The sequence below is a fragment of the Mesoplodon densirostris genome, chromosome 11, assembly GCF_025265405.1.
Source record: "Mesoplodon densirostris isolate mMesDen1 chromosome 11, mMesDen1 primary haplotype, whole genome shotgun sequence".
Lineage (NCBI taxonomy): Eukaryota > Metazoa > Chordata > Mammalia > Artiodactyla > Ziphiidae > Mesoplodon > Mesoplodon densirostris.
The window spans coordinates 7,583,175-7,598,650 of NC_082671.1; positions in this window are offsets into that span (position 1 = coordinate 7,583,175).

Consider the following 15,476-nt stretch of genomic DNA (forward strand, 5'->3'; position numbering starts at 1 on the left):
CTCCTCTCTCATCCCCATCCCAGCACCTAGCACAGTGCCCAGCACCCAGGAGGTGTTCAGGCAACATTTGCTGAGTTGATCTGATAAATAGACAGGAGTCCAGCAGCCCTGGGTGGTGGGCAAGGTTCCCTGTGGTGTGGCCGCCCCAGAAAAGGACAACTGACCCTGGCTGGCACAGCATACCCCGAGTCACTTAGGGTCCCGGCCACAGCTCCCTCCTCTGGAAAAGCTGCAAAATTAAGTGCAGTCTGTCACCTGAGATTCCCTGGGGGTGGGGAGCTCCTTTACCACCCACTGCCCCATCCAGCCAAACAAGGGAGAGGTAAACCCCATCCATGATGTATCTGTGGAAGGAACACTCTAATGTCTGCTATGGCCAAGGCTTGGTCTTGGAGCAGGTGCCCAACACACAGGTACATCAGGCTGCTTCCAGAAGGTACCCAGAGGTGAGGGCAGAGCTCATTCCTGTCCCATCTGGTCGAGTATTACAAGCAGTAAAGCCCAGGCAGAAGCGTAAGCAGCCACAGGACCCCCAGAGGCAAGTGGAGGAGGTAGCGTTAGAGGGTCCCTGGCTGTGAATCACCCTCCAAGCTAGTCCAGGGATGGAGAACCCCAGCTCCCCAGGGGTGAGGATCAGTCCTGCATCTTCCTCCCACTATGAGCCAGCCCCCTTCCCCAAGGACCATACCTTCCCCTGCAAATGGGGACTGCAGGTGACCCCAAGGTCCTTCAGGAAACTCAGCCTCTGCAGTGGTGCCACCAGACCTAGGCCATGCTCTCCAGGACCTTCTGTGGCTTGGGACTGTCTTGCTGGTGAGTGACCCCCGTGCTGTGGACACCCTGGGCCGAGGGGAGATAAAGCCCAAGCTGTGACGTCCGTCAGCCCCGCCTTTCCCACCACAATAGCTGTGAGCTGCCACCACAGGGGATAGGCCTCCTCCTAATGACCGAGAGGAAACAATGAACGGAAATGGTATTAGGAACACCTCCAAGGCGATAAGGCTTTGAACGCTTTGGTGGGAGACTTCCTAGCAGCTGCCCTAAGGAGCTGCCTGGCCCTCCTGGCGCCCCTACACAGTCACGGGTGCCCCTCAGACACTGCCCCACAGACGGCAGGACCAGGAAGGCTGGCTGTCCGGGGCAGGCCGGCGCAGGCCAGGGAAGAATCCAGACTGGAGCAACTGAGCTTTTGGATCCGGTTTCCAGAGCCAGTCTCCAGGGAAGTCTGGAAAAACACCTCAACCTGAGCCAATTTAGCAGCCGTGTTTAGAGGAAGGAGAGAGCTGATGCTTCCTGTCCCGCTAGGTGTGAGTGATCCGGTTCCAGCCCCAATGGGAACCGTCAGTGTGGGTCCTGGCCAGAGAATGGACAAGTTAAAGGTGAGGGGCCTGGTCACTATTCCAGGCCCTTCTGAAATGATGGCTGGACTGTCAGCTGCTAGTACTCTTCCCGGAGACACTTCCAACCACCTCTGCTGCCTTGACTCCTCCCTGACCTTACACACACACACACACACACACCACACACCATATACACAGCACACACACATACACCACCACAAACACCACACACACACCGCACATCACATACACACCACATACAACACACACAATACACACATACACACCACCACCACATGCACCACACACACCATACACACACCGCACATCACATACACACCACACACAACACACACAATACACACACATACACACCACCACCACATGCACCACACACACCACATACACACCACACATCACATACACACACACAACATACGCACACACCACATACACACCACACACCATATACACAGCACACACATACACTACCACAAACACCACACACACACCATACACACACCACACATCACATACACACCACACACAACACACACAATACACACACATACACACCACCACCACATGCACCACACACACCACACATCACATACACAACATACGCACACACCACATACACACCACACACCATATACACAACACACACACATACCATACACACACCACACATCACATACACATACCGCAAAAATACACACCACACACACCAATCTTTCTTCCCAACCTCTAATTCCCTGGAGTCTAATTCTCAATCATCTGCTAAACTAATTCTTGCTGAAAGAGGTAGCCAATAAAACAGAGGAGGATGGGGACTCTCATGCTGGGACCCCAGGCTCTGTGACAGGCAGCCTAAGACACATCTCGGTGAGGAAGCCCACACTGCTGCTTCTCATGTCATGGCACCTGCCCCAAGAGTCTGGGAAACCTTTTGTCCCCAACCTCCCCCTCCCCATGCACACCCCTCACACCCCACCACTCCCTTTACTGCACCAGGAGAGGAAGATGTTCCCAAGAAATAAGTGGCAGAAGAGGCAGAATTAGCATGATATAGCAGAAAAGCCACTTAAGGATTTCCATTTCCAACTTTTCTTTTTACTAGATAACCTGAAAATCCGCCCACTACAAAACATTTCGAAATGCTGTGTTAAATATAACAAATGTTCTTTTTCTTTTTTAATATTTATTTATTTGGCTGTGCCGGGTCTTAGTTGCGGCACCCAGGATCTTTAGTTGCAGCACATGGGCTCTTTCAGTTGCAGCATGTGCCTCTTAGTTGCAGCATGTGGGATCTAGTTCCCCGACCAGGGATCAAACCTGGGACCCCTGCACTGGGAGCACGGAGTCTTAGACACTGGACCACCAGGGAAGTCCCAACAAATGTTCTTTAAAAGCACAGCTAGGGCTCCCCTGATGGCGCAGTGGTTAAGAATCTGCCTGCCAATGCAGGAGAATGGGTTCAAGCCCTGGTCTGGGAAGATCCCACATGCTGCAGAGCAACTAAGCCCGTGCACCACAACTACTGAGCCTACGCTCTAGAGCCCGTGAGCCACAACTACTGAAGCCCACATGCCTAGAGCCTGCGCTCCACAACACGAGAAGCCACCATAGTGAGAAGCCTGCGCACTGCGATGAAGAGTAGCCCCTGCTCGCTGCAACTAGAGAAAGCTCATGCACAGCAACGAAGAACCAATGCAGCCAAAAATAAATAAATAAAATAAATAAATTTAAAAGAAAAAGACAAATGACCCAAATAGAATGGGCAAAAGACTTGAATTGACATTTCTCCAAAGGAGATATACACAAGGGCCAAAAAATACATGAAAAGATGCTCAGCATCATTAGTTATCAGGGACACGTGAATCAAAACCACAAGATACCACTTCACACTTCATTAGGATGGATACAGTAAGAAGCAAAAAGTGTTGGAGAGATTGTGGAAAGCTTGAATCCCTCACCTCGTACATTGTTGGTGAGAATGTGAAATGGTGTAATTCTTGTGGAAAATAGTCTGGTGGTCCTTCAATAAGTTAAACATATAATACCATATTACCCAGCAATTCCATTCCTAGGTATATACTCAGGAAAATTAAAAACAGTTGTTTAGGGACTTCCCTGGTGGCACAGTAGTTAAGAAACCGCCTGCCAATGCAGGGGACACAGGTTCAAGCCCTAGTCCAGGAAGATCCCACATGCCAAGGAGGAACTCAGCCCATGTGCCACAACTACCGAGCCTGAGCTCTAGAGTCCGTGTTCCACAACCAAAGAAGCCATGGCCATGAGAAGCCCACGCACCACAACGAAGGGTAGCCCCCACTCGTTGCAACTAGAGAAAGCCCGCACGCAGCAACGAAGACCCAACACAGAAAGAAAAGAAAAGAAAGAAAGAAAGAAAGAAAGAAAGAAATCATAGACTAAAGGGCAGGAATTGAAAACAAAAGAATAAGACATCACTAGAAGAGAAGAGGAAGACTTGAAAAAGAACTTTTAGACAACTATAATCCAATAAAATTTTTTTTAAAAAAGAACTTATAGAAGTGAAAATATATAGTAAATTTATTTTTTAAATTCCAGTACAAACACCAGACATCTTGGAAGAAATATTTGCTGGAAGATAGAGTTTAGGAAATTATAAGGAGATGAAAAACGATAGAAGGAAAAGATCCAAAAAGAAGTACTGAGAATACGTCCTTCAATGTAGATTCCCATCCACGCTACCTTAGCTTGAATGCCACTCCCTCCCCCAACCCAAAGCAGGCCCTGAGAATTTTAGTGCAGATAATTTATTTGGGAAAGCAGGAAACACGGTCAGGCAAGTGGAGACATGATATGGGGAAGGGAGAACAGCCAATAAAAGGTGTTTATTAAGCCAGCTACCACATGGTCAGCTGAGCTTCATCCATGAGGAAAGTCTAGGAGAAAGGTTAAGACACATGCCACAGAATTATCCCACTCCTGGGTCAAGAAAGCAGAGGTATTTCTAAAATAACCTACACTGGTCCTTAAGTGTCAAGGGCTGCTCCTGGGCTCATTAACTCCTCAATACTCTGGGCCTTGAGCACAGAGGTTCAGACCCTGGCAGTCTAAAAGAAGCACAGGAAGGTTAAGGTCAGGGGGATGTGTGAGGGGGTTAACTAGGTAGTTAAATTATCATTCAGAGATTGGGGAAAGTAGAAACATTTTTTCAGAAAACAGGCAGTGTGTTTATTATCAACAGTCCTTTCTGAAAGAACTACTGAAGAAGATACTTCAGGAAGAAGAAAATTAAACCCACAAAGAAAATGCCAGAGGAAAAGATAAAGAAAGAAATTGGTAAACATGGGGGTAAAGAGGAGCAGGCAGTGATTGCATAAAACAGTAACAATAATAAGGATAAACTGGAGAGTTAAAAAATAAGATGGAACCAAAATACCAGACAGCAACAGCACCTAGGATGGGGAGGGGGTGATGAGAGTGGAAGTGTAGTCAGGTCCTTGTATCGCTCAGAAGAAAGAAAGAGGTGGTAACTGTAGACTTTGTGGTGGCTAGAATGCACAGTCAAATTCGAAGAGAGGATGCTAAAAGAATAGAATTGAATGTATGTTTTCCAAACCATTGAGGTGTGGAGGGTGGGGAGCTGGAAACAAGGACATCTAGACTCACCCAGGAGAAAACAAAGAAACAGCACCACAAATAGTGCAAAATAAGATAGCAAAAATCCAAACAATGATAGTCAACAGTAAAAAGAAACAGTTTATCAGGTTGGATGACACACATCTAGCAATGTTCAAGAGCTAGGCCTAAAACATAAAGACACAATACTTCAAGGAAAAAAAAAAAGAAAAGCCAAATGATAACCAAGAGAAAGCTGATTATACTACTATCAGACAAAATAGACCTTAAGAAAAAAAGTCATTATTACAGACAAAGAGGATACAAAGAAGATAAAAAGAGAAATGTACCAGGAAGCTATAATTATGTGCACTTCATAATATCAGCTCAAAATGTATAAAGAAAGAAATTATTGAATTATAAGGCAAGGTGGAAAAAGCTTTGGGTAAAAATCAACAACATCCACTTATGGAAAACAAGCACACAAAAACATCTTTGTAACCCACAAAAAGAAGGGAATGTCCTTCTAATGAGTAATAGAGCAAACCTCACAATTGTGGTAAAAATATAAGCCACTTTCCCTTTAAAAATCAGAACAAGACAAAAATGCCCAATATCATCACTGCTAGTCAACATTGGATCAGATGTCCAGGTCAGTACAGAAAAAAAAAAAAAGAAAGAAAAGAAAAAAAGAGAAGGAAATATAAGGTATATGGCTTCAAAAAGAAAAAGCAAGAGGAATTTCCCTGATGGTCCAGTGGTTAAGACTCTGTGTTTCCAACACAAAGGGCACAGGTTTGATCCCTGGTCAGGGAACTAAGATCTTGCATTCCGTGTGGTACAGCAAAAGAAAGAAAAAAAAAAAGCAATAGTTATTATTTAAAGATATGACTGTCTACGTAGAAAAATTCCAGAGAATTCTACATAAGAGAATTTTATTAGAGTTCAGCAGTTTGCTAAAATAAGACTAATCTTTAAAATCTATTATGTTCCTATATAATTACAAAATGTACTATTTAAAGTGACCCTATTAGTAAAACAACAAAAAATAAATACAATAAGAATACAATAAAAATAAATTATTCTTAAGAATAAATAAATAATTCTTAACAATAAATACAATAAAATCTGCACACAACCATTATGCAGAAAATCATAAATTTTATTGCAAGACATAACAGAAGACCCAACAGGGAGATACACTGTGCTCATACTTACTGAAATCACAGGATTGTTAAGATACTAATTATCTCCAAATTACTGTATAAATTAAATGCAATTCCAATCAAAATGTAACAGGGTTTTTCATGAAATTAGACAAGCTGATACAAAATCCTTGTGGAAAGCAAAACATTAAGAATAGTTCAGACAATTTCAAATTTTAAATCATCAATAAAAATGGACAATGGCTATTATCAAAAAGATAAGTTTTTATTATCAAAGTTTTTATTATCAAAAAGGTAAAAAATAATATATGTTGGTGAGGATGTGGAGAAATGAGAACACTTGTGCACTGTTGGTGTGAATATAAACTGGGAGAGCCACTATGGAAAACAATATGGAGATTCCTCAAAAAAATTTAAATAGAACTACCATATGATCTAGTAATCCCACTTCCCTGTATATATCTGAAAGAAATTAAATCACTATTTCAAAGAAATGTCTGCACCCTCATGTACATTACAGCATCATTCACAGTAGCCAAGATAGGGAAACAACTGATATATCCATTGATAGAGGAATGGATATAGAAAATGTGGTATATATACAATGGAATATTATTATTCAGCCATAAAGAGATGGAAATCTTGCCATTTGCAACAATGTGGATGAAACTTGAGGGCATTATGCTAAATGAAATGAGCCAGAGAAATACAAATACATGATCTCACTTATACGTGAAATCTAAAACAAAAACTCACTTATACGTGAATGATCTCACTTATACGTGGATGATCTCACTTATACGTGGATGATCTCACTTATACGTGAATGATGTCACTTATACGTGAATGATCTCACTTATACGTGAATGATCTCACTTATAGTAGAATCTGAAACACTCACTTATACAGTGAATGATGTCACTTATACGTAAATGATCTCACTTATACGTGAATGATGTCACTTATATGTGAATGATCTCACCTATATGTGAATGACGTCACTTATACGTGAATGATCTCACTTATACGTGAAATCTAAAACAAAAACAAAAACAAAAACAAGCAACAACAGCAACAACAACAAAACAAGAAACCAAGGTCATAGAAACAGAGAACAGATTGGTGGTTGTCAGAGGCCCCAGGGGGTAAGGGGTGGGCAAAATGGGTGAAGGGGGTCAAAAATACAAACTTCCAGTTATAAAATAGTTAAGTCATGGGATGTATCATACAGCATGGCGACTACAATTAATAATACGCTATTCAGTATTGGAAAGTTGCTGAGAGAGTGGATCTTAAAAGTTCTCACAAGAAAAAAAGTTGTTATTGTAACTATGTGTGGTGATAGATGTTAACATGTTACTTAGACTAATTGAGGTGATCATTTCACAGTATTTACAAATATCAAATCATTATATTGTATACCTGAAACCAATACAATGTTACATGTCTGTTATACCTTTTTTTTGGGGGGGGGGGGCTGTGCCATGCAGCTTGTGGGATCTTAGTTTGTCCACCAGGGATTGAACCCAGGCCACGGCAGTAAGAGTGCTGAGTCCTAACCACTGGACTGACAGGGAATTTCCTTTCTTTTTATTTTTTTAAATTATATCTTAATTTTTTTAAAAAAATTAAGGTATGGACAAACTACCCAGTAACAATAGATAAGTGATATAGAAAGGCAACTCACAGAAAAGAAAAAAACCCATTTGGCTAGTAAACATATGAAAAATCATTCAACCCCACTGGTCACTAAGGAAATCCAAAATAAAACCACATAGCTATCTTCCCATCACATTGGCCAGGATGTGGGGCTATTGGAACTATTTGCTGTTGTTAGGACAAGTGGTATATCACTTTGGAGGAAAATCTGGAAATAGCTAAGAGATTTAAAGATGCTCTTCCCATGGCCCAGCACATGCACTCCTGGGCATATCACTTGGCGAAACTTTCACCTACATGCACAAAGCAACTTGCACAGAATGTTCACTGCAGCAGTGAATGTAGTTCACAAGCATGTAAACAATTAAATATACTTCAACAGTATGAATAAATAAATGGTGATACATTCATCCTATGAAATACCAAACAGCAGTCAAAAATAATCAAGGCTACATCTACCAACATGGATAAATCCCCAAAATAATGTTGAGCAGAAAATAAAAGCAAGTGTCAGAGACTCTCTACAGCACGATAGTATTTATGTAAAGCTAAATAAAGACCATGTAAAGTAAAACAGTATATTACTGCTTATAAATATGTTTAATTGCAGGAAAAGTCAACATGTACAGTGGATAACCACTAAATTCAGGGTAGTGGTCACCTTTAGGGAGGAAGAGAGAAGATGGGATCCAGAGAGTGGTACATGAGGGGCTATATCTCTCTGTATATGTTTTATTTACTTAATAATTCCAAAAATATGAGACAAATATGGAAAAACATTAAGAAGGCTGGAACATGCCAAAACATGGAAAGAACCTAAATGTCCATCAACAGATGAATGAATAAAGATGTGGTACATATATACAATGGAATACTACTCAGCCATAAAAAAAGAATGAAATAATGCCATTTGCAGCAACATGGGTGCAACTAGAGATTATCATACTAAGTGAAGTAAGTCAGAAAGAGACAAATGCCATATGATATCACTTACATGTGGAATCTAAAATATGATACAAATGAACCTATCTATGAAACTGAAACAGAATCAGGGACATAGAGAAAAGACTGGTGGTTGCCAAGGGGGAGGGGGGTGGGAGAGGGTTGCATAGGGAGTTTGGGATTAGCAGATGCAAACTGGTATATAGGATGGATAAACAACAAGGTCCTACTGTATAGCACAGGGAACTATATTCAATATCCTGTGATAAACCATAATGGAAAAGAATATGGAAAAGAATATATATATGTATAACTGAGTCACTTTGCTATACAGCAGTAATTAACACAACATTGTAATTCAACTACACTTCAGTAAAAGAATAAATTTTTATAAAAAGATACTGGAACATGGATATCTTTATATTATCCTCTCTAGTTTTCTGGACAGTTGAAATTTTCACTTACAAGATAAAGCCCTGATGCCAGTGACATTGGCGTGTTGGCTTTGCTCTCACAAATAGCAGAGGGACCAGCATCCTTGCACACCCATCTTCACATACAAGGCCTATTGCCTTAAAACAAACTCCTAGATGTGAAAAAAATCACTGTTTTAAAAGTCACAAAAATTGTTAAGACTTATATACATCCTGCCAAGAACTATATCAATTTACCCTTCCATGGCATTTTATTAGTAATGGACTGAATGTTTATGTCCCCCAAAATTCATATTTTGAAGTTCTAACCCCCAATGTGATGGCATAAGGAGATGAGGCCTTTCAGAGGTATTTAGGGTTAGATGAGGTTGTAAGTGTGGGGCCCCCATGGAGGGATTAGTGCCCTTATAAGAACAGAAGAGACACCAGCGTTCTCCCTCTACCGTATGAGGACACAGGGAGAAGACAGCCGTGTGCAAGCCAGGAAGCGGGCCCTCACCAAGAACCAAATCTGCAAGCACCTTGTTCTTAGACTTCCAGCCTCCAGAACTGTGAGAAATAAGTGTCTGTTGTTTAAGCCATCCACTCTATGGTATTTTGTTACAGAAGCCTGAGCTGACTAAGACAGTTATTTTTTTATTATTTAGTAGTTTAACTGGCAAAAATTGGTATGAGATTATTTTTTAATATTCATCCCTTTAAATATTGGGGGTTGTTTTCTAATATTGTCCATTTGTATTCCTTCTTTTGTGAATTTCTGGCTAGATTATTTATTTATTTATTTGGCTGCGTTGGGTCTTCATTGCTGCGTGGGATCTTTCTCTAGTTACCATGAGCGGGGGCTACTCTTCATTGCAGAGCACAGGCTTCTCATTGCAGTGGCTTCTCTTGTTGTGGAGCACAGGCTCTAGGAATGCGGGCTTCAGTAGTTGTGGCACACAGCCTCAGTAGTTGTGGCTCAAGGGCTCTAGAGCACAGGCTTAGCTGCTCCGTGGCATGTGGGATCTTCCCGGACCAGGGCTCGAACCCGTGTCCCCTGCATTGTCAGGTGGATTCTTAACCAATGCACCATCAAGGAAGTCCCCTGGCTAGTGTCTTTAGCTCCTTTTCAATGGAGATGTTTATCTTTTCCTATTGATTTGTAAAAGCTCCTTAGAGATTAGGAATAATATTTTTGTTTCCTCACATTAATATGTGAATGTTTTTCTCAGTTCTTCATTTACATTTAATTTTTACTTATGGTGGGTTTTTTTATGTTACAGGGGTTTGGGGGATTGTTTGATGCTCTGGGGGCGAGGGGTGTTAGGTATCATGGGTACAAAGTAAAAGTACAAACACAAAATGTTTGAAAGGAAACAGTGAAAAATCAAATCTCCCCTCCTCCCTAGTGGGTGACCAACTGTCCCAGTTTGCCCTGAACTGAGGGACTTCTGGGGACATGGGATTTTCATTACTAAAACTGGGACAGTTCTCAGCAAACTGGGACAGTTGGTCACCCTACCAGCCTCCTCGTTCCCTTCTCAGAGGCAATACTGTCTCCAGTTTCTTGGGTAGCCTTCCAAAAATACTACAGAAGTTTTAAACATTCATCTTCAAATCTGTTGTGGAGAATGTGAATCTTAGTCCACAAACTTGCATTTGCAAGATATGTCACATCCTTTTAATTTCTTTAAATCAAATTAAATCTAACCTTCTTTACAGTCAGGGTGACACGAGAATCCGGGGGGGGGGCGTTATGGAGGGCTCAGAAAACACTGATCTCAAATCTTTAGTCCACCCCTCTCTCTGCTTCCCCCTTCCCAAGCCCACATGACTTCTTTTATTTATTTTTTTTAAGGATTTTTTTGACGTGGACCATTTTTAAAGTCTTTATTGAATTTGAGCGATTTGAAATATTGCTTCTGTTTTTATGTTTTGGTTTTTTGGCCACAAGGCACGTGGGATCTTAGCTCCCCAACCAAGGATCAAATCCGCACCCCCTGCATTGGAAGGCGAAGACTTAACTACTGGACCACCAGGGAAGTCCTCCCACAGGACTTCTTTAAAGACCAGCAGCCCAGCAACTTCCAGGGCCTGTTGCCATGACCTCTGGGTCTGGCAGCCAATGGCCTCCGGAGACCCCACCACCTCTCTTTCTGTGGACCTTCCTCCTTCTCGGGCCTCATGGCCAGTCTTAACTTCCTCCTGGGCCCCCATGGGCACCGGCACCCGACCCCACCATGCAGCCCACTCATCGCCCGCTGGCCTCGCTCCCCAGACACCTCCTGTGCTCACTCACACAGTTTCACCGTCCAAAAGGCACTCCCGCTCCCCCCATTCCTTCTCTCTGCTAATTATCCTTCCCTTGGCCTTTGGTGCCAGGCACTCTGCTACATGCTTTACATGCATTCTTACACGCAATCCTCCTGTAGAGCTTCCTGGGGCTGCAGTGACCAACTATCACAAACTGGGTGGCTTAATACATCAGAAATGTATTCTCTCAAAGTTCTGTAGCAGTCCGAAATCAAGATGGCAACAGGGCCAAGCTATTCCAATGGCTCTGAGAGAGAGAGAGAGAGCTTCCTGCCTCTTCCAGCTTCTGGGGGCTCCAGACTTCCTTGGCCGTGGCTGCATCGCTCCAATCTCTGCCTCCGTCTTCACACTGTCTCCCCTTCTCCCTCTGTGTCTTCCCCTCTGTATTTCTTAAAAAGACACTTGTCATGAGAGCCCATCTATGTAATCTAAGGTGCTCTCATCGTGATATCCTTAAGTATATCTGCCAAGACCCTTTTTCCAAATAAGAGCACATTCACAGGTCCCGGGGGTGAGAATGTGGACATATCTTTTGGGGAGGGGCACCATTCAACCCACTACACCTCTTAACAATCATTCACCCCAGAGATAAGGATGCTGAGGGTCAGACAGGCTAAGTAACTTGCAAAAGATCACCGCGTTACGAAGACAGCCGGCTCTGAACCCACGTCTGTCTGATGCAAAGTTCATGTGTTTTCTACTACACGTATACTATTCCAGGAGGCTTTTCTCCTTTCCTGCTCCCCTCATCCCCACTTATCTGTCTAGAAACCACTTTCCTATCTTTGAACCACCCTGCATGTCTCTAGGGAAACTCATCTTGCCTTGTATTTTCCTCTTTAAATCTTATCTCCTCTACCCTTCCCTCTCCTAGAAGACGGGCCACGCCTTACCCATCCCTGTAATTTCCCAAGTACGTTGGTCTGAGCATGGCACATAGTAAGTGTTCCGGAAATGCTTGATGAACTCCCTGTGCTGTTTCATTAGCATAAAATATTAAAAAGTAGATCCAGGGCTGATATCGCAAGGAAAGAATTGCTCAAAACCTGAGGACGTTGTCAGCGGCTCTCCAATTTGTCAACACAGAGGTTTAAAAAAAGCACTCGTCAGAGGATCAGGGGGAAATTGCAAAGGGGAAGTCATGGGTTTGCTCTGCCAGGGGACAGTGACATCAGACAGTGACATCGGACCAGGGTCATGCACCCATTTGTCATCCTGCAGCCGTAACTGGTATGACTCTCCAGGACTATTTCTAAATGACACTGGAATTTCTATTTTGTCAGAGTATAACACTCTTGACTGGAATATTAAGACTGTTTTCCTTAAATACAGGGGAACATAGATAAATACAGTTGGGATTCCTGATTGGCTAAGAAGGGAGCTGTGTAAACCACCAGCTGCAGCGGAGGCTGTGCTGGTGCTGGGAACAGAGGGCACAGGGCTGCGGGGTGACCAACTCTCCAATCCCGGACTCCACTTAGCACACCCAGACTCCTGCTGTCACCACAAGAGCCACTTTCTTCAGGAAATTCCCAAGTCAGAGGCCGAGCCATCGAGTTTTACATTTGACAGCTTAAGCCCAGTGCTTTCAATAGCTATTTTATATATAAAATGCAACTGATCAGTAAACACATTTGAAAACCGCCCAGGGTACCTTTTCTGAGTTAGTCTTTCCACTGAGGTTGTTGGTTTTCCTGGAATTCTGTAAAGTTCTTTGTATATAAAAGCATGTTATTTGAGAGACTTCCCTGGCAGTCCACGGTTTAAGACTCCGCGCTTCCACTGCAGGGGGCATGGGTTCTATCCCTGGTCAGGGAACAAAGATCCTGCATGCCACACGCAATCTATAAAAAAATATTTTTTTTAAATAAAAGCGTGCTATTTGAAATGAAAGCTATAGACTGTGCCCCACAGCAGCCTTGAGCTACCCGAGTGTTTGGGTTACATTTACATAAGTCTGGGGCAAAACTGCATTGACCTGATGGATGCGTCACCAGCCCAGAGCACACCTCCTCTGCCCTGACCTGTGGCTACCTCTCCCTCCTCTGCCCTCTTACTACTCACTTGGCAAGGACCCACGTGATATCTGTCGGCAATGTTCGTATTTTCCTACAACATGTGATGTGCTGTTGCCTTATCTCCCTAATCAGACCACCAGTTCCATGAGAACAGGAATGGAATTTTGAAAACAGCCTGCCTTCCCAGGCGACACCCGCCCTCCAGACACAGGACCCTTGGCAAAAGTGACCCTTCAAATCCCTGAGCCCCAGCCCCAGCTCAGGATGTCTGAGCGCACCCCTCTCTAGCAGGGGCACCGCCCCAGGGCTGAGCAGCCCTAAAGCCTCACACCAGGGAGATGAAGCCCCACACCCAGACACTGCTCTGTAGCAACTTCTTAAGTACAAATAAAGGGGGCGTGCTAAGAGCTTCAAACGGTGAGACAGGGTCAAGGGACAGACCCCTCACATTCATCCAGGATGATGGCTGCGGACGGCTTCAGGGAGGGACAGGGTTGACTTGGCCTGGGTAGGGTGGGTAGAATGATCGTTTTAATAGTTTTAATTGCTTTTTTATTATTATAAAAGTAACATGTGGTCATGGTAGGGGAGAAAAAGTATGGACAAATAAAAATAAGAAAATAAAAATCACCCATAATCCCACTACTGAGAAACAACCACCATCAACAGTTTAGAATGCTGCTGTCCTGTCTTTTTTAATGTGTATGTAATATAATTTTTAAATAAAATCTTCCTATACAGGGGGTTTTGTAATCTGCTTTTGAATATATCGTGTTTTTCAACGCATTAATACTTTAGGGTGTTTGGCTTTTGTTCACTGCATATTTCACTTCTTGTTATTCCACAATTTAACCAGATCCATATCGTTGGATGTTTATTTAGGTTGGTTCTACTTTTTTCTTTTTGTTAACAATGCTGCATTCAATATCTTGTAATAACCACTAATGGAGAAGAATCTGAAAAAGAATATATACATATATATATATATATATGAATCACTTTGCTGTACACCTGCAACTAACACAACACTGTAAATCAACTATACTTCAATAAAAAATTTTTTTAAAAAACAATGCAAAAAAAATAAAGTAAAATAAAAAACAATGCTGCAATGAATATCTTTGAAGCTGCATCTATGCACAACCCTCAGGATTATTTCCATAGTATGAAATTCCTATACATGGAAATGGAATTTCTGGGTCAATGGTCATCCACATTTTAAGGCCCTTGATGATGAGGTCAAATAGGATTGTGACAGGTGAAAATGAGGGCAAAGGGCATTCCAGATGCAAAGAAAGAAGTAAAAGCATAGAAGTAGGAAAGCTCTGGGCATGTTAGAATAAATAAATGCCGTAACAGGCTGGTAGTTAATGCATGTAAAAGAAACTAGTGAGAGATAAGACAAGAAAAAGTGGTAAGACAGCTCGTCAAGAACCCTGAGTCAGGGTTAAGGGTCTGTGTTTATCCAGTAGACTCTGGGCCAAACACTCTGGCTGCAGTGGAAAGGGATGGTAGAGGGGCTGGATGGACACAGGAGACCAGTCAGGGGCTAATGGACTCTTCCAGAAGAGGCACAGTGAGGGCCTGAAGAGGGCCATGGGCTTGAGAAGAGCGGGTACAGTCAACCAGGTGATTGCCCTAAGACATCTTCCCCCTGGTCCCCCAAACCTGTGAATGTCACCTTACAGGGCAAAAGGAACTTTGCAGATGTGGTTCAGTTAAAGATATTGAGATGGTGGACTGTCCTAGATTGCCCCGGGAAGCCCAGTCTAATCACGAGGGTCCTTACATGAGAGGCAGGAGGGTCAGGGTCAGGGAAGGTGGTCGCAGAAGCAGAGGTTGGAGTTGTGAGGAGCCACGAACCAAGGAGTGAGGGCAGCCTGGAGAAGCCAGAAAAGGCAAGGGACACATTCCCCCCCGGAACCTGCACAAGGAACACAGCTCTGCCCAGACCTTGACTTTGACCCTTTTCAGACTTCTGACCAGGACTGTAAGAGAACAAACTTCTGTTGTCTT